This window comes from Gadus macrocephalus, chromosome 5 (assembly GCF_031168955.1).
Source record: "Gadus macrocephalus chromosome 5, ASM3116895v1".
In the NCBI taxonomy this organism is placed as follows: Eukaryota; Metazoa; Chordata; class Actinopteri; order Gadiformes; family Gadidae; genus Gadus; species Gadus macrocephalus.
Window position 1 is genome coordinate 20,002,403 of NC_082386.1, and position 23,232 is coordinate 20,025,634.

General features: G+C 44.7%; 1 pseudogene; it reads left to right on the plus strand.

Annotated features, from left to right (window-relative positions):
- The first annotated feature begins 13,572 nt into the window (after positions 1-13,572).
- LOC132458340 (5S ribosomal RNA) lies at positions 13,573-13,687 on the plus strand (annotated as a pseudogene).
- The last annotated feature ends 9,545 nt before the right edge of the window (positions 13,688-23,232 follow it).

Sequence of the window (23,232 nt, forward strand, 5' to 3'; positions counted from 1 at the left end):
ATTGGCTGACTCATTAATTCCCTCACTCTCCACCTCAAACTGGTGTGTGGTGAGAGTTCTTGCGCAGATTGGCTGCCGTTCATCACCCAAGTGGGATATAAACACTGGTGGTGGTGAGTGAGGTACCCCCGTTCACTGTAAAGCGTCTTTGAGCGTCTAGAAAAGTGCTATATTAATTCAATCTATTATTAGAGTCATTTATCCACATAGTTGTGGGATATATGCTTGTAAATATAAGATGATAATAGCTGAGATATTACTTATTTTAAGTAAATAGTATTTTCTCTTCACCAGGTGTTTTGGTCCTCTTGTGGAAGTCACCTGGATTTTCAGGTATTTCTATGTGCCCAATTTAGGGGCCGATTACAAGTTATCCAATCAGGCAAGTATTTCAATATGTTTTTTCAACTTGACAAACTGATCTGTGGTTTCATTCTCCATTAGCTGCATCCCGTATTAACGTAGCGTTGAGTGGCACGGCTATTCAGTCTTCAACCGGTTATGGAGGGCTGGCCGAACGCTCCATCGATGGGAACAACGACCCTCAGTGGGAGCACAACAGTTGCAGCCTTACCGCCCGACAGGCTAGAGCATGGTGGAGGCTGGAGCTGCCTGGTGTGTACCGGGTGTCAGAGATTGAGGTCACCAATAGGAATGCCCAAGGGTGGTGGCTCTACAATGTGGAAATTCTCATCGGGGATTCACTGTCAAACAACGGCAATGACAATCCAAGGTGAATCACTGGTCACCGTCCCTACATTTACTCCATACTGTTAGACTCCCAGCAAATCTTTCTGGGTTTTATCTCTCATGACCTCGACCTGCTTTTAAGAGTCTTTGGATAAAAGTATAGAATAGGAAACACAACCAGTGCTCTGCTCTAGTACACTTGGACACACACCAGTTACTGGAATTTAGCCTCTGATACCTACCTTCACCAGACTACTGTATCGTCTCTCCGTCTTTCGCTCAGGTGTGCCATCATCAACGATGACCCAGGCTGCTTGACTCAGACTGTCAAGTGTTGGGGAATGGAAGGGAGGTTTATCAACTTCTACCGGTCCTCTGATGCAACAGGATACCTGCAGTTCTGTGAGGTCAAGGTGTACGGAGGTAGGGACCCCGTCCATCATTACATGATCATCAAAGGGGGATTGGTGTACCAGTACCATTGCTGGTAAAACAGACTTGGTCAATGGTCAAACACTGCTGGTCCTGTCTAGCTAGCTCAACTGGTTGAGCATGGCAGTATAACTCCCAGCATTAGAGGTTTGTTTTTCTCTGGGCTACCTGTTATAACAATAAATGCACAGGTATTGTAAGACGCTTTGGTAAAATAATCTAGCAAAGGGCAATCAGCATACAGTGTTTTCAACCTGTGGTACGCTTACTACTGGTGGAAAACGATGGTACTGCAGGTGATACGCTTACTACTGGTGGAACACGATGGTACTGCAGGTGTTACGCTTACTACTGGTTCAACACGATGGTACTGCAGGTGGTACGCTTACTACTGGTGGAACACGAGGGTACTGCAGCTGGTATGTGGAATTTTATTCTTGAAAGAGGCAAATGCAAGATAAAGGAAAAAATAAAAACTGATCAAAGATTCAATTAAACATACGCAGTAAACAAAGTATTATGGTTTGTTTGTCTAATGTTCACAATCAATGATTTGTGTTGATTTGTGCTTGCTGAATATCCACAAAGGGAGCATAAGCAGCGTTGCTGACTTCTTTCCGCTGTTTCCCACTGGCCATGGCCTTCCTGCAGTAATACTTGTGTGTAAAGGGTTTGATGGCACTCTTTGCTCAAGCACTGCATTTGTATTTACCTTTTTTCTGCTGTTTGCATATATAAGGTGGTCAGTGAATGGTCTTGACGACAATTTAGTGGTAAAAATAAAAGGTTAGGCCCCACTGATCTACATGACTGTTCTGTATTGGGATATTTCAGAGTGAAATATGAAGTATGTGGTTTTCTGTATGGGCCAAGACATCCAATAGACTTCGACATCAATTGAGTCCACGTGTGCTGAGATTTCTGAGGGAAAAGTAAAGCCAAGTGTCTGAAGGTGTTATATATGCATTTTATATATGCATTTTAAAAAACATCCCACACTGTTTGACGATTTAGTGTCAGAAATGACTCTTTGGTAGATGTAAAAGTGTCTGCTAAATGTCTTAATAGTGGGTAGGGATAAGGTGTCTGCTCAAAGAGACATAAAGGGATACTTACACGGCTGAGAGTAGTAATCCCTCACAGCCACACTGTCTTTTGGTTCCCCAGAGTTAGGGCGTGCTCCACCCTCCGTCAGCATTCAGGAGACGGGGAGGAACATCACTCTGGTGGGGAGGCGGCTGTGCTGGTCCGACGCCCTGCTCTACTGCAGAGACTTTCACTGGGACCTGCTGAGCCTCAGGGACCCAGAAGAGCAGGAGAGGATTGATGAGCTGGTGGCTCGCGCCCCCTTCCCACTAACCAGCCACCTCTGGGTGGGCCTGCGCAGGTACTGCCCAGACCTTAGTGTCTATCAGGCAATCAAGTCCTTAAGATCATCTTGTTGTCCATCACTTTGTCTAATGAAATACTATGAATATCACAAAAGCTCAATATTTGGCCACATTATTCTTCCTTCAAATCAGCTCACCCTTTATCTCTGTCAATGTTGTTAGGTCCATTTTAGGAAGCTCCTGGTTTTGGATGTCCGGTGACCCGATGGACTTCAGCCAATGGGACGAAGGCTCTCACCACTCCAGCCCCTGTGGGGGCGTGTCCAGTGTGGAACCTTCCACATGGAGGCAACGCTCCTGTGAAGAACATCTTAACTTCATCTGTTTCACAGGTCGGTCCAGACTATTAGCAGGTCCTTATCAAGCTATATATATATGTACATTTATACCATGGTCTGGGGGAATACTCGATTCTGATTGGCTAATCCCTGATATATGGACACCTACTAAGTAGTTCCAGTCAAATTGTCTGTTCAGCCTTCAAAACGAGACCTGGTAAATTGTGTACAAATTATAAATTTGTACACTTCATGTAGAAAGTATAAGCTGTCATGATTCACATTGAAACGAATGGCGCGGTTATTTCTCTTCAAAACGAGAGCTGGTCAATTGTAAGAAATGAATTAAACTGTAATCAGACAACGCGGTTATATGTTATAGACCCTAGAGTATCCGTTGTATAAAGGCTGGGACGAATTTCGAATTATAAATATGTACAATGTATAACGTTAGCTCTCAGATTCAGATTCTGCTTTATTGGCCAGGTTTGCGTAACAAACAAGGAATTTGACTCCGGTTAACCCTTTGCCCTCAAAGTACAACACTCAACACTTAACCTATTGTTAATACATAAAATAACTATAATATATAAATATACTGTTAAGTATACAGTATAACAATACAATATAATGTACTAATTTGCAAAAAAGAATATACAATAACAACATAAGAGAGGGAAGAAATGGAGCAATATCAGTACAGTCAATATACGGTCAGAGATTTAAGATTTCAATATAAATATAAATACAGTGCAAGGCAGTTCAGTGCAATGGCAATATATTAAAAACAACTGTCAGGGTGTGGGTGTCTCCCTGTGTTTCCCTCCTGTGTTGATTACTGTTCCCTCCCCTAATGTGTCTCAGCTGTTGCTCGTTGTGTTTGTTATTTAAGCCCTCGTCTTTCCTTTGTTCCTGGTGCTGTCATTGTGGTTTATTGTGGTTTGCTGTGGTTGTTTGTGGTGGCTAGTCCTGCGTGTTCCGTGTTCCCTGTCGTCTCCCGAGTTCCCTGTAGTCTCCCGAGTTCCGAGTTGTCTCCCGAGTTCCGAGTTTCCTGTGCCTTAGCCTTTAGGTTTGAATAAAGTGCCGTTTCCGTTCAATACCGTCTGCGTTTGGGTCCTACTTGCCTGCTCGCACCACCACCTACCTTATCAGAATGACAGCACCACGAATGGACCCAGCGGACGATCAGGTTAGCCGTGAGCGGCAGGATTTATTTATTTTGAAGGCAATAGATCGCTGGAAGAGTTTGGGGTGCCACCCGGTTAGCCGTGAGCTGCAGGATTCATTTTTTATGAAGGCGATAGCTCGCTGGGAGAGTTTGGGGTACCACCCGGTTCCTCCTGGCACTCCAGCTCCCGCTTTGACTCCGGTCCCCGAGCCCTGTCCGGTTCCTGAGCCCACTCCTAGCCTTCCAGAGGGGGACCGGCCTCTTCGCCTGCTTGAGGTGGTCCGCCCTCCGCTCCTGCCTGAGGGGGCCCGCCCCCTGCTCCTTCCAGAGGGGGACCGGCCTCTGCTCCTGCCGGAGGGGGTCCGCCCTCCTGACCGTCCAGGGGAGGCACGCTCCCCGCTCCTGCCTGTGGGGGCCCTCCTCCACTCCTTCCCGAGGGGGGTTCCCCTTCAAGGCCTTCCACCGGAGGGGACCCGCCCTCTACCTGGCCTTCCACCAGAGGGGACCCGCCCTCTGCCTGGCCTTCCACCAGAGGGGACCCGCCCTCTGCCTGGCCTTCCACCAGAGGGGACCCGCCCTCTACCCTGTCCACCAGAGGGGACCCGCCCCCTACCTGGCCTGCCACCAGAGGGGACCCGCCCCCTACCTGGCCTGCCACCAGAGGGGACCCGCCCTCTGCCTGGCCCTCCTCCTGAGGGGACCCGCCCTCTGCCTGGCCCTCCTCCTGAGGTGACCCGCCCTCTACCTGGCCTGCCTCCTGAGGGGACCCGCCCTCTACCTGGCCTGCCTCCTGAGGGGACCCGCCCTCTACCTGGCCTGCCTCCTGAGGGGACCCGCCCTCTACCTGGCCTTCCTCTGGAGGGGACCCGCCCTCTACCTCGCCTTCGCCGGCCTCCTGAAGGGTTCCGCCTTCACCGCTGCCGGCCTTCTGAGGGGGTTCTGTGCCACTGCAGGTCTCCTGAGCGACTGAGCCCTCATCGTCCTTGCCGCCGGCCTCCTGAAGGGTTCCGCCGTCACTCTGCCTCTGCTTGCCCCTCAGGCCGTCCGCCTGAGGCTCCCTGCCATGCCCTGGGGCAGTTTTCTGGCCGCCCGCCTGACGTCCCTCGGCTCTGCCCCAGTCCATTTATTTTTTTTTTGATTCCCCCCTCCTGGCGCCCCTCCACCCACCCGTTTTGGGTTTGACTTTCTTTGTTTTTTGCTTGTCGTGGGTCGCCTGGGAGTCGACCCTTAATGGGGGGGTACTGTCAGGGTGTGGGTGTCTCCCTGTGTTTCCCTCCTGTGTTGATTACTGTTCCCTCCCCTAATGTGTCTCAGCTGTTCCTCGTTGTGTTTGTTATTTAAGCCCTCGTCTTTCCTTTGTTCCTTGTGCTGTCATTGTGGTTAGTTGTGGTTGTCCGTGGTTGTTTGTGGTTGTTAGTCTTCCGTGTTCCCTGTCGTCTCCCGAGTTCCCTGTCGTCTCCCGAGTTCCGAGTTGTCTCCCGAGTTCCCTGATTCCTGTGCCTTAGCCTTTAGGCCTGAATAAAGTGCTGTTTCCTGAAACCGTCTGCGTTTGGGTCCTACCTGCCTGCCTGCACCCGCAACCCCTTATCAACAACAATATTGGAAATTGAACAAATATTGGAAATTTACATGAGGTAGATGCAGAACAGCATTGATAGCCCTTGTTCAGTGAAAGGGTGGGGGCTATTTCTGAGCGTTCACCAGAGTGAGTGCCTGGGGAAAGAAGCTGACTTTGTGTTGGCTGGTTTTGGCAAGCAGCGCCCTGTATCGCCTATCAGAGGGAAGGAGGTTGAACAGTTTGTGGCCAGGATGTCTGGGATCTAGGGCGATTTCTGCTGCCCTTTTCCTGACCCTGGACTGGTACAGGTCCTCAATGGTGGGAAGGTCAGCTGCAATGATCTTCTCCGCAGCCCGTATTGTCCGTTGCAGTCTGGCCCTGCCCCGTTTGGCGGCCGACCCAAACCAGACAGTGATCGAGGTGCAGATGAGGGACTGAACGATGGCTGAGTAGAAGGTGGTCAGCAGCTCTTTAGGCAGATGAAACTTCCTTAGTTGTCGCAGGAAGTATAACCTCTGCTGGGCCTTTGTCTGGACAGAGAAAATGTGGGGACACCATTTTAGGTCCTGTGAAATGGTTGTTCCCAAGAACCTAAAGGAATCCACAGTGGACACTGTGTCGTTCTGGATGATGAGGGGGAGGAGTGGGTCTGTCACTTCCACAGTTTTCTTGTGGTTTAACACCAGGTGGAGCCGACTGCGCCATTGGACCGGCTGTTCCACCTCCTGTCTGTAAGCAGACTCATGGCGGTGGTGTTTTACGGACGGGTTCTTTGAGGTGCAGTAATTAGTGTAGAGGGAGAAGGGCAACGGGGAGAGGACTCACCCCTGGGGGGCGCCAGTGCTGATGACCGGGTTTTGGATGAGATGCTCCCCAGTCTGACATGGTGCTGCCTGTCAATCAGGAAGCTGATGATCCACTGACAGGTGGTGACAGGCACTGCCAACCGGTTGAGCTTCTGATGTAGGATTTAAGGGATGATGGTGTTGAAACCGAGCTGAAGTCCACAAACAGGATCCTGGCATACGTCCCTGGGTAGTCGAGCTGGTGCAGTATGTATTAAAGTCCCATGTTGACAGCATCATCCACCGACCTGTTTGCCCTGTATTTACTGGAGGACTGAACAACGTTTCCGTTGCATAAGAACCTTACGGGAGGGTTGTTCCAGGTATTAGCCAAACCCTCAGGCATACCAGGGAAACTAAATTTTACCCCGCAAAAACATTATATTTGGATTGTAAATCACATGGAAATATAAATGAATGGTCATAATCAATTTTCTTTGGCAAGTGACCATGGTAAAAGCGGAATAATGCCCTTCAAGGTGTCGTCCTCCGCGCATCGGACGGTTCTAGGGCCTCCAAGTCGTCCATTAATTCCTGATAATGGACACCTCGTCGGGCATTAGCCCTTACATATATATAAATATATATATATTTATATATATATATATACATTCAATCCTTTTTAATTGAACGTTTAAACAATTACGAACTGCTTTACACAGTAAGTGGGTCGAGATTCCAGTTTGGGTAAATTAAAGTCCTCGTAAGTATTGTGCTCAACCTAGGAGTATGAATGAGTGTAATCAGCTGTAGGTATTCTACGCCACTTTCATTATCCTTCTTGTGTATATTTATGTTTCCGCAGGTCAGACCGAGGGAGTGAAGAAGCTGCACTTCTATAGTTCCACAAGAGAGAATCAAATTCGCTGCACCTAACTTGGCCTCACTGGGGAACAGAGCTGCTGATTCCGACAAGGTCCTACGTAGTGAAGCTTCCAAATGCTGTAGCTCAGAGTGTCTGTGGTAGATGGCTTGTTCTGCATAATATCACATTATGGACAATGTGACATAGCATGTAGAATACATTCACTTTAGAAATTAATCAATTCATTCCTTCATGAGCAGATGTAGGTGTGTCATGCATCAGTCTTTTGTTTTGAAATGTTGAGCTTGTGAGTTCAGGATTGTATCGAAAGTATCTGTTGGCTTCTATCTCTGTCTGGCTAAGCTGATTCAGAAATAATATCCACACAGTAGAGTTTCTTAAACTCTGATCGATTTAGTTGTTTTGAGGGAATTTAGAGGGGGGGTAATATTTATTTATGATTTGGATGATGAAAGCAGTTCAAACACAGAGATACACCATTTGAGAATGTGTAAAATGTGATTTCCAGTCAAACTTTATGAACCAGTGTGTACGTTTTAATAATGTTAAAACTTGATCCAGTTGTGAATGTGCTGTTTTTTCTTTCTTTTTGCATATAATTGCAACATAGCTAATGTTTGTTTATAGTATACCTGCTATCATTGACCCAAATACCCAATCATTAGAGTTTGAGATCCATAAATAACCCATCCATCCCATCCAGACAGCCCTGCAACACACGGCCCGTCAAGGCAGCAGCTCAGGCCTCTGGTCTCCAGGATGGAGGGGGGAGGTCGCTTAGAGGTCACAGTTGGGCAGGTGTGGGGAGTGGGGACAATGTTTTTTTTAATTTTAAGTTGGTTAAGAGTCTGTTGTTTTAGTTAGGTATGGTAAGACCTCTACCTGGCCTGCCTCCTGAGGGGACCCGCCCTCTACCTGGCCTGCCTCCTGAGGGGACCCGCCCTCTACCTGGAGTGTGGATTAGTGGTTGTGGGGCTGGGTGAAGCTGCACACCTGTTGTACGTTGATTAATCAATGTGCACAGGAGCCACTAGAGGTCAGCACCAAGCCACAAACCAAGTGGCAATGCCCACACATAGCCACCAGGGACCCAACACCAAGTTTTAAAGTCACAACACATAGCCCTGGGGGCCAGAACGCTCTAGGTAACGCACCCATTAGATGTCTTACCAAGCGTATCTCCACGCATGCCCATACAATTCCCCTCGTTTTGCTTCATAGATATCATAACAAAACCTTTACCAAATAAAGTGAGTTACAAGCGATCCTGACTCTGCAACCTTTTTCCAAAAGAACACAGCAAGGTTGGTAGCACGATCACATGTGAGCGTCCTCCTGGCATCCAATCATCAACTCGCCCGTACCAGAAGACAGGAACATTTTCCCAAACGTCGAGCCGGATCAGGCCAGGCCCCTCTGGCAGATCCCCGCCTGTGTTCACCGATTCATACTTGATCTCCATGTAAGCTTGGATGGCACCTGGCGCTCCTGGAGCACTCACCGCAAACAGGTTCTCCATCCATCTAGTGAGGTGTATTGTTGGGGATAAAAGTGCAACATGTCGTCCCTATCATCCTGCACACCCCTTCTTGCTCTGCCAATGATATATATAAGGCTAGCCTATTCTGATAGGTCATTCTGGAGGTGGCAACTAATTGTTCTGATAGTCCCTTGACCGCATCCGTTGTCAAATTGACCAAACCGTTGCTGATTATAGTATATATAATTTATCCAATCAACATTTTTGTTAATGGTGGCCCACCAAAACAACTGATTCAAACCCTGCCTCTATTTGATTGCATCATGTGGCTGTTGCTCTTGGCGCGGCTGGCTCTGGGCCTGGGGTAGTTGGTCGGCTCTGTGCGTGTATGCATCTGGCTCCTGAACTTTGTGTTTCTCTTGTTGGAATACAAACTCATGTATAGATGTTAGTTATCAAACATATATTTCCTAATTCTATTTCTAATTGCTCTAATTGAAGTCCCTTATGGGGCCCTCGAAATGTAGATGAAGGCATGAGTCGACCCGTAAGCATTTCATGCGGGGTTAGATGTGTCATATGGAAGCATATATGTAGCAAAATTCAAATGGCAATGCAATTTGCAATTTGCAATTCAATAAGTAATTACGTTATGCAATTGACAATGCATTATGCAATTTCATAATGTAATTTGTAAATACGTTATTCAAAGTGTATTTTAATATGCAAAGTGACAATGCAATCCTCAATTAAATTTGCAAAAGTTATAACAATAAAAATACAATAACATTTTGTCAAATTCTTTGAGTTCCTTTATTCAAATTGAAAAGCTATAGCGTCCCCGTGATTGCAATCCACTTCGCCACGCTCCGTGTGTTGCGATATTCAAATGACATTTCAATCCGCAAAACGGAATCCAAAACGGAATCCAAAGAGGAAATCCAAAGAGGAATCCAAAAAGTCAATATGCAAAGGGACAAACGTATCAGCCACCAGCGGGAACTACGTCACTTTCTAGTGTGTCAGACTGTTTTATGTGTGGGGGGAGGGAGTTCCAGAGCCTGGGTGCTGAACAGCTGAATGACCGGGCACCCATTGTAATGAGTCGTGATGTGGGGATACATAGTAGTCCAGCAGAGGTTGAGCGGAGGGAGCGGGAGGGAGTGTATTCTTGGAGGAGGTCCCAGAGGTAACTGGGGGCTAGGTTCTGGAGAGCTTTGTAGGTGAGGAGTGGGTGGAGACGGTGGGTCTCCCGACCCTATGTTTCGCACCCAGTGCCTGTAGCACTTTGGAAATCTTTGTGTTTACCACACTGGCGTCAAAACGTACCCGTGAGGATAAGTCGTCTATCCTATCTCCCAGAACACGCACTCTACCTACTGCATCTGTGTCTTCAACACGATTGTTCTCCACATCATCGGCCAAACTTCGGAGCGTATCAATAATCTCCATTGGTGACCATGGACCTGACACATACGAAAGAACTAGAAGTGAACAAGGAAATTACGAGCAAGTGACGTAGTTCCCGCCCAGACGCTGATTGCCTGATACGTTTGCCACTTTGCATATTGACTTTTTGGATTCCTCTTTGGATTCCTCTTTGGATTCCGTTTTGGATTCCGTTTTGCGGATTGAAATGTCATTTGAATATCGCAACACACGGAGCGTGGCGAAGTGGATTGCAATCACGGGGACGCTATAGCTTTTCAATTTGTATAAAGGAACTCAAAGAATTTGACAAAATGTTATTCTATTTGTATTGTTAGAACTTTTGCAAATTTAATTGAGGATTGCATTGTCACTTTGCATTTTAAAATACACTTTGAATAACGTATTTACAAATTACATTATAAAATTGCATAATGCATTGTCAAATGCATAATGTAATTCCAAATTGCATTGCCATTTGAATTTTGCTACATATATGCTTCCATAGTGTCATTCTGTTAGCTTGCATGTGATTACTCATCAGTGCTACTGGTAGTGCATCTACACAATTCAATTGAGTCAAATTTTTGATTTCAGCATCCACACTTTGATTTAATTCCTCACTCGGGTAGAATAAAGAGTCATCTGAACTTGTAGCAATTCATAAATCATACGGTAATAACGATACAGTGACACACAATAAACACACACACACATGCTTCTTTCTTCTTCTATTTTTCTTTGACTTCACTTTGGATAACGTGAATTAGAACTTCAGGTAACATTTTACCCTACTTATTTAGTCAAATCTTAGGCATTGTCGATTATTATCTCTTGATTACATGATCACTTTAAATATAATGTCTGTTATTACCGTATCTCTCAGGGAATATGCCGTGGACAACTCTAAATGCTAATTGTTGCTCTAGATTATAAAAGGTAAATTTTCAAATGCAGCAAATTTATTTAAGTTTGCCATTAAACCATTAATCAAATCACAGCACATCATAATAGCAATTACCAGCATCAATATTAATGTTAACGTTAATGTGGGCAATTATCATACCTCCCTCGTCCACCTCAGCTCTCCTCACTGCTCCTCTGCCTCTGCCACTGTTCATGAAGAATTTGCTGAAATCGTTATTCAGAAGGCTAATGTGTAGTTTTACAGGACAGCTTCACAAAACAAAGGCCTATACTTTTCCAGGGCTCCTCGAGTTTTGAAGACAATTATTCATTTTCCGCGTGTGTGCGTGCAGTGCACGCATGTGTGTGTGTGGGGGTGTGAGAGGGAGCAGACTGTACAACTGTTGGCTAGCTGCTGAATTTAGGCTACAGACGCTCAGTATTGAAAAACTGATGCTTATTATGTGGGCAACATTCTCTAACAGCAATCAATTTGTCATTGTTTCTGTCCAATAAGTTCTGAATTTGTTGTAACATTATAACAGGGGATTACTTACTCTATGCTGTTTCCAGCTCCCGTGGTTTCCACTGTGTTTATAACGAACCATTCAGAAGAATAACGTGAACGATTCAAGAATTACTATTCGCCAGTCTATTTTCTTGTTGTACCTTAAAATCGAATTTAGCATAGACAGAGCAAACCTTGTTTACCTTGTTATGTCTGACACTTCTCAATTTAACCTAGAAAGTATATTTCGACCCTCTGCATTCTCCTGGTCGACATCCTCGACTCTTCCCAACTGCGCCACCTCAGTGGCCAAGACAAAAGCCCACAGTGAGCGCACCTTGGCTTCAGGGCACAAACCAAAGGGGGCTGAGGGCTTCAACATCCCCACCTTGGCTTCATGTGTCAGAGCAAGACCATGTGATAGAGTTTAATATTGTTGTGGCGACACAACAATATAACACACAGATTTCCCATGATCCTTTGTGGCATTGACGCGTCTCACACAAAGTAAATTTCTCGCTGCATGTGAGTTAGGTGAGATCAGACAGTAAAATGAGTTGTGTCACGTTCCGGTCGTCAGTATACTTTGACCATACCCAATCTAGTCTATGGAAATAATGTTTGCAAATATCCAACCACCTTCAAACGTCTCTGTTTAATGGGTGCAGTTTAATGTTTCCAAGACAAGTATTATCAGCCTGGACATGTAAAAACTATTTAAAAAAATAAATCTATTACTAAGAATTACAAATAATTACAAATAATGCTTCTAAAATTATACTTCAGAATGAATACATGGAGGAAGAAATACCAACATGTATTTCTCACTCATTGAATATCTTTGGAATTAGAAATAGAAATAGAAATTGGAGAGGAAGGTACAGTGACAGACAGAGAAAGACAAGGCCCAAGATTCTCCTCAGCCTAGACTACCCAGCCAGACAATATCATGTGCATGTAATAAGCCCCAAGGTTATTTTATTGTTCTGCCTTTAAGACTTTTAAAGTGAGCTACTCACACTTCAGCTTTCTAAATTACGTTTGATAAATTGCTTATTTTAGCTGGTTTGTTGGTTAGGTGAAGGTATTAGGTTAGAGGTTATTTACAGCAGCTATAGCGATGAAAGGTATAATATGTAACATTTCCACATTAAATTATCCACCAACAACGAGATGTTTTATATTGTGTATCTGTGAGAATATCTCCTCTGATGACAGATAGATAGAAGGGAAACATTACTAGCAACTGCAGAGCGAAATTTGAAGGAGGTTGGATATTTGCAAACATCATTTGTATAGACTATTAGGTATAAGTATACTGACAACCGGAACGGGAATTTGCTAATTTTACACCATGTGACGCGTTTTCAGCGAGCCATTAGCCAAAAGTCTTTGTGTGAGGCAGGTCAACAAGTTGCGAGAATACGTGATCTCTGTGTGAGAAAGGGAAAACGGACACACAAGTGTCTCCATTCTATTTCTGTTCCTTTGAATTGAGCTACCGACTCTACTGGTGAGTGCCATCTCAAATCAGAGAGATAACTCTTTTAGGGTTTCGTTGTTTTGCTTTTTGATGGTAGATTCTTCACTTTTGAAAGAATGTTAATATGAAGACATGTCTACCAAGTATCTTGTACTATTTATTATCCGAACAGGTTATTTCTCAAGTATCAACTATGGGGACAATTCGTCTCATCTGCAGTTTGATTGGTAAGTTTTCCACATAGCACAACAGTATTTATCATTATCCAGTTCATTGAATTGAATTAATGAAAATGTACCTGCCATAACTTTTGACGGCTTACCTCTTTTTTTTTTACATATATATATTTAAAAAAATTACATATATGTAAAAATCACTTTTGTTATGGATTGAACATTGCACATATTGACAAAACAGGCATGAGAATCATGAATGTAATGCAGTTCAATACAGAGTAGGTACGGTATTTAAAATAAGAAATAAATATCCAAAAGAAAACATTGATCAGGGTTTCCAGAAGTGTGTACAGTATTAGGTCTCAGTCTTGGCCCTTTATGTACAACAGTGGAGGGTCCCAGATCAGACAGGCTTACCACTATGAACACTCCCGGTCTCGTCTGATCTCGGAAGCTAAGCATGGGCCTGGTTAGTACTTGGAAGGGAGACCGCCTGGGAATACCAGGCGCTGTAAGTGGTGTCGGGTGGTGGCCAAAAGGTGGAACTCTTCCCTCTGGCCTTAACATCAATCCCAGTGCAGTGACGGGGACACTGTGCTGTGGAAGGCGTCGCCCTTCGGAGGAGACGTAAAACTGAGGTCCTGACTCACTGAGGTCATATAAAGACCCTAGGGCACTTATCGAAAAGAGTCTGGGTTTCCCCGGTGTCCTTGCTAAAACTGCCCAACCAGGCTCATTCAATCTTGCCCCCTAATCATCCTCCTGTATAATTGGCTGACTCATTAATTCCCTCACTCTCCACCTCAAACTGGTGTGAGGTGAGCGTTGTGGCGCAGATTGGCTGCCGTTCATCACCCAAGTGGGTGCTACACACTGGTGGTGGTGAGTGAGGTACCCCCGTAAAGCGTCTTTGAGCGTCTAGAAAAGTGCTATATTAATTCTATCGATTATTATTAGATCTTATAATAGTATTTCAATTCTTCATTGTTGTGATATCGGATCTTTTCAAGGCTTAATACATTCCCCGTTTCCCTTCGCCACGATTCATGACTTGTTGCAGAGTCATTTATCCACATAGTTGCGGGATATATGCTTGTAAATATAAGCTGATAATAGCTGAAATATTACTTCTTGAAGTAAATAGTATTTTCTCTTCACCAGGTGTTTTGGTCCTCTTGTGGAAGTCACCAGGATTTTCAGGTATTTCTATGTGCCCAATTTAGGGGCAGATTGCAAGTTATCCAATCAGGCAAGTATTTCAACATGTTTTTTCAACTTGACAAACTGATCTGTGGTTTCATTCTCCATTAGCTGCATCCCGCATTAACGTAGCGTTGAGTGGCACGGCTATTCAGTCTTCAACCTACATGGGAGCGCTGGCCGAACGCTCCATCGATGGGAACAACGACCCTCAGTGGGAGCACAACAGTTGCAGCCTTACCGCCCGACAGGCTAAACCATGGTGGAGGCTGGAGCTGCCTGGTGTGTACCGGGTGTCAGAGATTGAGGTCACCAATAGGAATGCCTTTGGGGGGTGGCTCAACAACGTGGAAATTCTCATCGGGGATTCACTGTCAAACAACGGCAATGACAATCCAAGGTGAATCACTGGTCACCGTCCCTACATTTACTCCATATTGTTAGACTCCCAGCAAATCTTTCTGGGTTTTATCTCTCATGACCTCGACCTGCTTTTAAATGTCTTTGGATAAAAGTATAGAATAGGAAACACAACCAGTGCTCTGCTCTAGTACACTTGGACACACACCAGTTACTGGAATTTAGCCTCTGATACCTACCTTCACCAGACTACTGTATCGTCTCTCTGTCTTTCGCTCAGGTGTGCAATCATCAACGAGGACCCAGGCTGCTTGACTCTGACTGTCAAGTGTTGGGGAATGGAAGGGAGGTTTATCAACTTCTACCAGCCCTCTGATGCAACAGGATATCTGCAGCTCTGTGAGGTCAAGGTGTACGGAGGTAGGAACCCCGTCCATCATTACATGATCATCAAAGGGGGATTGGTGTACCAGTACCATTGCTGGTAAAACATATTTGGTCAATGGTCAAACACTGCTGGTCCTGTGTAGCTCAACTGGTTGAGCATGGCAGTAACACTGCCACGTTAGGGGTTTGTTTTTCTCTGGGCTACCTGTTATAACAATGTAGGCAGAGGCAGTATTGTAAGACACTTTGGTAAAAATACGCTTACTACTGGTGGTACTGCAGGTGGTACGCTTACTACTGGTGGAACACGAGGGTACTGCAGGTGGTACGCTTACTACTGGTGGAACACGAGGGTACTGCAGCTGGTACGTGGAATTTTATTTTTGAAAGAGGCAAATGCAAGATAAAGGAAAAGAAAATACAGATCAAAGATTTAATTATAAATATTCAGAAAACAAAGTATGATGGTTTGTTTGTCTAATGTTCTCAATTGATGATTTGTGTTGATTGGTGTTTGCTGAATATACACAAAGGTAGCATAAGCAGCGTTGCTGACTTCTTCTTTCCGCTGTTTCCCACTGGCCATGGCCTTCCTGCAGTAATACTTGTGTATAAAGGGTTTGATGGCACTCTTTGCTCAAGCACTGCATTTGTATTTACCTTTTTTCTGCTGTTTGCATATATAAGGTGGTCAGTGAATGGTCTTGACGACAATTTAGTGGTAAAAACAAAAGGTTAGGCCCCACTGATCTACATGACTGTTCTGTATTGGGATATTTCAGAGTGAAATATGAAGTATGTGGTTTTCTGTATGGGCCAAGACATCCAATAGACTTCGACATCAATTGAGTTCACGTGTGCTGAGATTTCTGAGGGAAAAGTAAAGCCAAGTGTCTGAAGGTGTTGTATATGCATTTTAAAAAAACATCCCACACTGTTTGACGATTTAGTGTAAGAAATGACTCTTTGGTAGATGAAAAGTGTCTGCTAATTGTCTTAAAAGTGGGTAGGGATAAGGTGTCTGCTCAAAGAGACATAAAGGGATACTTACACACGGCTGAGAGTAGTAATCCCTCACAGCAACACTGTCTTTTGGTTCCCCAGAGTTAGGGCGTGCTCCACCCTCCGTCAGCATTCAGGAGACGGGGAGGAACATCACTCTGGTGGGGAGGCGGCTGTGCTGGTCAGACGCCCTGCTCTACTGCAGAGACTTTCACTCGGACCTGCTGAGCCTCAGGGACCCAGAAGAGCAGGAGAGGATTGATGAGCTGGTGGCTCGCGCCCCCTTCCCACTAACCAGCCACCTCTGGGTGGGACTGCGCAGGTACTGCCCAGACCTTAGTGTCTATCAGGCAATCAAGTCCTTAGGATCATCTTGTTGTCCATCACTTTGTCGAATGAAATACTATGAATATCACAAAAGCTAAATATTTGGCCACATTATTCTTCCTTCAAACCAGCTCACCCTTTATCTCTGTCGATGTCGTTAGGTCCATTTTAGGAAGCTCCTGGTTTTGGATGTCCGGTGACCCGATGGACTTCAGCCAATGGGACGAAGGCTCTCACCACTCCAGCCCCTGTGGGGGCGTGTCCAGTGTGGAACCTTCCACATGGAGGCAACGCTCCTGTGAAGAACATCTTAACTTCATCTGTTTCACAGGTTGGTCCAGACTATTAGCAGGTCCTTATCAAGCTATATATATCTGTACATTTATACCATGGTCTGGGGGAATACTCGATTCTGATTGGCTAATCCCTGACATATGGACACCTCCTAAGTAGTTCCAGTCAAATTGTCTGTTCAGCCTTCAAAACGAGAGCTGGTAAATTGTGTACAAACTGTACATTTGTACACTTCATGTAGAAAGTATAAACCGTCACGATTCCCATTGAAACGAATGGTGCGGTTATTTCTCTTCAAAACGAGAGCTGGTGAATTGTGAAAAATTAATAAAACTGTAATCAGACAACGCGGTTATATGTTATATACCCTAGAGCAGGGTTCCCCAATTAGTTTTTCCAGAGGGCCAAATTTTGTCAAACATGCCATGCCAAGGGCCGAAATGTCGTTTCATTTTTGTAATTCGCCATTTTTATGTGCAAATTTAGCTTTAATTATAATTACTGTTTTAGCGATAATGCAGGAGGGCTAGATCAATTAGGTTTAAATAGCATCCAGCTTCGACTGGAGGGCTTCAATCGCTTCGTACATGTCAGCAACAGTGTGGTTCTTGCCTTGTAGCTGCAGGTTAAGGTGATTCAGATGAGACATGTCACACAAAAAATTCACATCTGCCAACACCTTGGCGTCAGCCCGCCAGAAATTCGCGGGCTTTTGGGCTCTGCAGGCTGGATAAAAATGACAAGTTCATCACGCAGGTCGCACACCCTCTCCAACACACAGCCTTTACTCAGCCAGCGAACATCGTTGTGCAGCAACAGATCTTTGTGTTCAGCTGACATTTCCTCGGCACCTGCTTTCATAGCTCCACAACTTTTGTTTTGATTTTTTCCTCTTGATTTAAGATTTCACCAGCCATGTGAATTGCACATTGTTTAATGAAATCTGCATCAGCAAAGGGCTTGTTAGCTTTAGCAAGCGTCCAGGAAACATGCAATGAAGCAGCTGTTGCGCTCTCTTGTGCCGATGCCGTTTTGCATATGGTTAAAACTGACCGCTTGTATGATGTCAACATGCTTGCAATCTTTTGTTTGCGTTGCTCAGATGTTTCTGGGAAACTTCCATTAAAGCTGGCAGCATGCAAACAGTAAAAGTGTCAGGTTGTCAGATTTAATGACAGCCACGGTCTGCTTGCATATTAAGCATGTCGGCTTTGCATTGGCATGGTCCAGTAAAGAAAAGCAATACTTATCGGTCCATTCAGTTTTAAACTGGCGGTTCTCCTGGTTGACCTTCCTTTTCTTGGCAAATGACATGTTTCTTTCATCAATTTTCAATCCGTTGGTTTTTGACAAAGTTGTAATTCCCTGGGATGACAGACGGATAGCAGGAAAGTGACAGCATGCGGCGGCTACTCTCTGGCGTGTGACGCTAGTGAAGTTGAAAACGCACGAAGCACGTCATTACGTATGCACGCGGTAACGTCAACGGTCAAGTGGATGGTGTGGGCTGAGGGGAAAATATAGCAGACCGCGCAAATAAAAAAAAATAATATATATTTTTTTTTTTGGAGATAACATGTGAATGCGCTGGGTCAGCGCGGGCCGGACATTTGGCTCTCGCGGGCCGGATCTGGCCCGCGGGCCGCTAATTGGGGTTCACTGCCCTAGAGTATCTGTGGTATAAAGGCTGGGACGAATTCCGAATTATAATATGTACAATGTATAACGTTAGCTCTCAGATTCAGATTCAGCTTTATTTGCCAGGTTTGCGTAACAAACAAGGAATTTGACTTCGGTTAGGGTGGGGGCTATTTCTGAGCGTTCAACAGAGTGACTGCCTGGGGAAAGAAGCTGACTTTGTGTCTGCTGGTTTTGGCAAACAGCGCCCTGTATCGCGTACCAGAGGGAAAGAGGTTGTACAGGTTGTGACCATGATGTGAACAATGTTTCCGTTGCATAAGTACCTTACAGGAGGGTAATGATTGTTCCAGGTATTAGTCAAACCCTCAGGCATACCAGGGAAACTAAATTATGGCTTGTGAAAAACTTACGTCTGGATTGTCTGGAAATCTAAATGAATGGTCTTAATTTATTTTCTTTGGCAAGTGACCATGGTATAAGCGGGATAATGCCCTTCAAGGTGTCGTCCTTCGCGCGTCGGACGGTTCTAAGACCTCCACGTCGTCCATTAATTCCTGATAATGGACACCTCGTCGGGCATTATCACTTGAATATATATATATATATATATATATATATATATATATATGTATACATTCAATCCTTTTTAATTGGACATTTAAACAATTACGAACTGCTTTACACAGTAAGAGGGTCGAGATTCCAGTTTGGGTAAATTAAAGTCCTCATAAGTATTGTGCTCAACCTAGGAGTGTGAATGAGTGTAATCAGCTGTAGGTATTCTACGCCACTTTCATTATCCTTCTTGTATATTTTTATGTTTCCGCAGGTCAGACCGAGGGAGTGAAGAAGTTGCACTTCTATAGTTCCACAAGAGAGAATCAAATTCGCTGCACCTAACTTGGCCTCACTGGGGAACAGAGCTGCTGATTCCGACAAGGTCCTACGTAGTGAAGCTTCCGAATGCTGTAGCTCAGAGTGTCTGTGGTAGATGGCTTGTTCTGCATGATATAACGTTATGGACAATGTGACATAGCATGTAGAATACATTCACTTTAGAAGTTAATCAATTCATTCCTTCACGAGCAGATGTAGGTGTGTCATGCATCAGTCTTTTGTTTCGAAATGTTGAGCTTGTGAGTTTAGGATTGTATCGAAAGACTAGATGTAGTATCCGTTGGCTTCTATCTCTGTCTGGCTAAGCTGATTCAGAAATAATATCCACACAGTAGAAATGTTTCTTAAACTTTGATCGATTTAGTTGTTTTCAGGGAATTTAAAGGGGGGGTAATATTTATTTATTGATTCGGATGTTGAAAGCGGTTCAAACAGAGATACACAATTTGAGGATGGGTAAATGTGATTTCCAGTCAAACTTTATGAACCAGTGTGGGCGTTTTAATAATGTTAAAACTTTATCCAGTTGTGAATGTGCTGTTTTTTCTTTCTTTTGCATGTAATTGCAACATAGCTAATGTTTGTTTCTAGTGTCATCCTGCTATCATTGACCCAAATACCCAATCATTAGAGTTTGAGATCCATAAATAACCCATCCAGCCCAGCCCAGCCCAGCCCTGCAACACGTGGCCCGTCAAGGCAGCAGCTCAGGCCTCTGGTCTCCAGGATGGAGGGGGGAGGTCGCTTAGAGGTCACAGTTGGGCAGGTGTGGGGAGTGGGGACAATGTTTTTTTTTATTTTAAGTTGGTTAAGAGTCTGTTGTTTTTGTTGGGTATGGTAAGACTGGTCAGAGCCCATTTTGTGTATTTTGTTTTATGGAGTGTGGATTAGTGGTTGTGGGGCTGGGTGAAGCTGCACACCTGTTGCACGTTGATTAATCAATGTGCACAGGTTAAGCCAGCCATCACCACACACACTCTGTAGGCAGATGTCCTGCATGGCAATATGGATCACTATCTTCATGTTAAATAAATAAAGTGAGTTACAAGCGATCCTGACTCTGCGACCTTTTTCCAAAAGAACACAGCAAGGTTGGTAGCACGATCACATGTGAGCGTCCTCCTGGCATCCAATTATCAACTCGCCCGTACCAGAAGACAGGAACATTTTCCAAAACGTCGAGCCGGATCAGGCCGGGCCCCTCCGGCAGATCCCCGCCTGTGTTCACCGATTCATACTTGATCTCCATGTAATCATGCGGGGTTAGATGTGTCATTCTGTTAGCTTGCATGTGATAACTCACATTAGTGCTACTGGTAGTGCATCTACACAATTCAATTGAGTCAAATTTTTGATTTCAGCATCCGCACTTTGATTTAATTCCTCACTAGCGTAGAATAAAGAGTCATCCGAACTTGTAGCAATTCATAAGTCATATGGTAATAACGGTACAGTGACACACAATAAACACACACACACATGGTACTTTCTTGTTATATATATTTTTTCACCCCACTTCTTCACTGTGGATAACATGAATTAGAAATTTAGATAACATTTGATTTTATCCTAATTATTTGGTCAAATTTTAGGTATTGTCGATTATTATCTCTAGATTATATAATCACTTTTAATTTAATGTCTGTTATTACTGTAATCCCTCAGGGAATGTGCTGTGGACAACTTTAAATGCTAATTGTTGCTCTAATACGAGGGGGCTCTCCCCTGATCTATTACCTCCTCCTCTCTCTGCGTGTCTCCCTGTGACTCTCTCCCTCACTCAGGAGAACGCGCTCTCTATCTCCCTCCTCAGTACTGGGTGCTGTTTGGTGTAAAACAACAGATAAGGGTGGAACGTTGCCTCTATCTCTCTCTTTTCTCTACTGTCTCTGTTCGCTAGTGGACAGCGCCGTGGGCGTTGGCGGCTAAGTGCCTAGCTACCGTGGCTCTCAGCTGGGCCGGGGTGTCTGATTGGGTTTCGCCTCCGCTAGCTGGGGCTGCACGTTGGGTGCAGCCTTTACGCCTTGAAGCGCGCGTGCTCTGGGGGCTGGGTGGGGGTTTGTTAAAGTGAACCCTAACTACAGAGACTACAAAGAACTCCAAACATGGCGGACGAGGAACTACAACATGAGGTGGAGTAAGAGAACTCCAAATATGGCGGACGGGGGCTACAAAAGCTCGGAGCCTGATGGCTCTACGGAGGCCCTGTCTGTGTTCCTGAGCGTGCGGTGTTCTATGGCATGGAGCAACCGTCCACTCTCAGAAAAACACGTTGTCTATCGCTGTCTCTAGCAGATTAGAGAAGGGAATATGGTCGCACCCACACTGACACGCACGTACACACTGGCGCACACACGCTCTCAGGGCCGACTGGGGGGTGTAGGGTGATTTTGCTACCACTCCTGCGCCCAGTGTCCACTTGCCGCTGTATTTAGGTCACGCAATCGTGAAATTGTATTTCCATTTCTTTACCCTTCATCTTTTTTTCTATCTTAATCTCTGTTTCTATCTCTGTCTGTATCTCTCTCTTCATTTACATTTACATTTAGGGCATTTAGCAGACTCTTTTATCCAAAGCGACTTACAATAAGTACATTTGTCATAAGAAGTGCATCAATCTTCAGCTTTGTCTCTCTCATCTTTTGTAGAATGTTGGTTTATTTTAGTGTCTCTCTGTGTTCACATTTCTAGTCTAGAAACATACCAGTACCTCTCACACTGATACAAGTTGTTATTTCCAACATTCCTCCATTTGTTATGTCTCAACAAGGATGAACCGACCTGGTCCTTTGGGACATAGCCAGGGCCATATACCTTATCAAGGCTGAGAGTGCTTCTGTTCTCTTGTTATTCACGTTTCGTTATTATTAAGTACTCGCCCCAACCCTTTGGTTCAGTGAGAAGAGGGATCGACAGCCAAGGAACACGTCTCGAAACTGCTCCTCAACCGCGTCCACTATAGATTATTCAACCTAAGTCTGTATCTCGCTGTATTACACCCTGGAATAAACCATCTATTCAACCCTCTTATCCAACCTGTCAAGTTGCTTTGGTTTCGACTTCAAGAACTACTACTACGACGAAAAATACACAACGCAGAGTCTATACGAACAGTTTAGAAATAAGCTGAAATCTAACATTTGGTGCCGTGAACCGGATAGAAGAGAGAGGAGTGAGAAGAGGCCTGGAGGCCTGCCAACTAAAGATTGCCTTGTGGTCGAGAAGGCCGCGCACCCGGCCTGGGAAGACGTCTGATCGACACCTGCCCTGCTGAGGGACCCGCGTCTTCTTCAACGTGGGCAAACCGGCGCATCTCCATGCACCTCGTGGGAATCAACGGTGACTGAATCTCATTCAATACCCTCGACCAAGAGAAAAGAACCAGAAAGTAATCTTAAGATAATATTCACACACATAACCGTTATTATTATTTTACTATTAGGCTGCACTACATTTGCTGAGTAATGAAGTTGTGTCACTAAGAGCATGGTTAGAGTCCTAGAATAGAAATTGCATGCAGGGTCATTCAAGTGATTAGTTCATCTTTGCTAGTTTGTCAATGTTGATACGTGTCCTGAATATAACTTAAAGGTTTGGTTTGCTCAGGGATTTTGTTTTACGATTGGCTGTGAAACCGTATTTGTATTGAACTCACTGCTACAGTTACATGAATCGCTAATTTTTTTTTATTCTTACGTTGTTTTGATTCCCCGCCGTGGAAACACAGATACGGGTTGTGTTGAATCTAAGAGGAAAAAAAGATTAGCACATCTCCTGGTGTTGGCATACCGAGCTTCGTGGGGGGCGTTTTATTTTTATTTCTAAACAGCGATTGGTGGCTAGGTTTAGCTTTGCCTAGATAAAAAAAGTTAGAAACAATGCCGAAAGGTAAAGGCAAAAAGAAGGCAGATAAGGAGACAAACGAGGGCAATCACAGTCCCAACGCATCTGAACC